Genomic DNA, 1880 nt, shown 5'->3' with positions numbered 1-1880 from the left:
CCCCCCCCCCCCCCCCCCCCCCCCCGCCAGTCTCCCTCACCTTCCTGGAAAATCTGTAGTGCCTAAGAATAAGTGCAATATGCCAGGTTTGGGATAACCAACACTTGGTAGATTAGAGTTATTTATCACCTTCTTTCTTTCAGGGGCTCTACTTCTGTTAATACAGCCATTGGCTGCTGACTCCTGAGTGCTAACCTGTGGTGAATCTCTCTTCTGGGCTCCAATGTTCATGCCCTTCTTGCCTCTACCTGGTGGGAGGATCATGCTTCACTGGCCTTTAAACCACGAGCCGTGTGTCAGGGTAACAACACCAAGCTAGAGGTCCGGAGACCTGGGTCCCACCAGGCATAACAGCCTTTGGTCAGTTCGATTATTTGATGTTGGAGAAGTCATACATTTCCCTTTCCTGCCTCAGACTTTTCTCGTAGCTAGATGACCTCTGCAGCTCCTGACTTACCCCCCCAGCTCTAACTGCAAAAAATGCTTTTCAAACAAATGCAAATGGGACCCAGAAACCTTTCATCCCTTAAGAGTGATGCTGAATCCCGTTTCCTAACGGATTGGAAACCACAGTGGTTGACGTGATGGCTGAAAGGTGCGTGTCCATCTTTCTTTGGCATGTTTCCTGACAGACGCTGTTATATAGATAACTTACTGCAGACTTCACGTCACTGTTGCTAGTTTAAAAATCATAATCCCCTGATATTTTAATTTTTCATGAAAATAAAAAACCTCTCTTCTCCCCCAACAGAACGTCATGTTTTTATCCTCATTAGGCAGAACAAATATTCATGTGATTAAGAACACGGATTGAGGGAGGCGTCGGACTGCCTGAGCTCCCTTCTGGGCTCTGTCATTTCCTAGCTGAGCAACCTTGGGCGTGTTGCTGACGGTCTCTGGGCCCAGTGTCCTCACTTGAAAGTAGAATTGGTGACGCGGGTTAAACGTGTAAAGGTCCTGGAACAGTGCCTGGCACATAGTAGGTGTTTAGTAAATGCTCACTCTTATCAGCCCTAAGTTTCCTAAGTCGGGAAGGTTGTCAGAGAGGTCTGACACCAGATAGTGGGGAAAACTGCTGTGTGAATTTACGTCTCTTTTTGTTTATATCTCTGGTCTTTACTCTCCTGCAAGTTAGGCAGCCGTCCTAATTGCAGAGTAAGATAGGAGGGTAGTTTAGGGTCCCAGGGTCACACTGTTCGTAAATTCTCATCAGGGTTTAAACCCAAATCGCACTAATTCTGAGAACCTTGCTGTTTGTATGTGTCTGGCTTTTATTTAAACAAGCCAGGCTCTCATTTGCTAGAGGCTGTGGCAGTTGAAGTATGCACAAATCCTAATCCTGCCATCAAGATAATTTCATAGTGCTGGCACCGTACTGGAGATGCGTGTAGGTGGAGGTCCCATGCAGACTCATGGCCCAGCGGTGCTAGAGGTGTTGTCTTAAAAAGTCAAATTTTTCTTTTCTTTTTTTTTTTCTAAATTTGTATTTGTTTTTGAGAAAGAGAGAGATTCAGAGTGTGAGCGGGGAAGGGTTAGAGAGAGAGGGAGACACAGAATCCAAAGCAGGCTCCAGCCTCTGAGCTGTCAGTCCAGAGCCTGACCTGAGGCTTGAACTCATGAACCACAAGATCATGTCCGAGCCAAAGTTGGACGCTTAACTGACTGAGGCATCCATGTTCTCCAAAAGTCAAATTTTTCTTAATTAAAAAAAATGTTTATTTACATTTGAGAGAGAGAGAGAGGATGAATGAATGGGGGAAGGGGCAGAGAGAGAGGGAGACACACAATCCGAAGAAGGCTCCAGGCTCTGAGCTGTCAGCACAGAGCCCATGTGGGGGCTCAAACCTGTGAACCGTGAGATCATGACCTGAGCCGAAGCC

This window comes from Suricata suricatta, chromosome 7, assembly GCF_006229205.1.
Source record: "Suricata suricatta isolate VVHF042 chromosome 7, meerkat_22Aug2017_6uvM2_HiC, whole genome shotgun sequence".
NCBI classification, from domain to species: domain Eukaryota; kingdom Metazoa; phylum Chordata; class Mammalia; order Carnivora; family Herpestidae; genus Suricata; species Suricata suricatta.
This window is presented reverse-complemented; position numbering follows the sequence as displayed.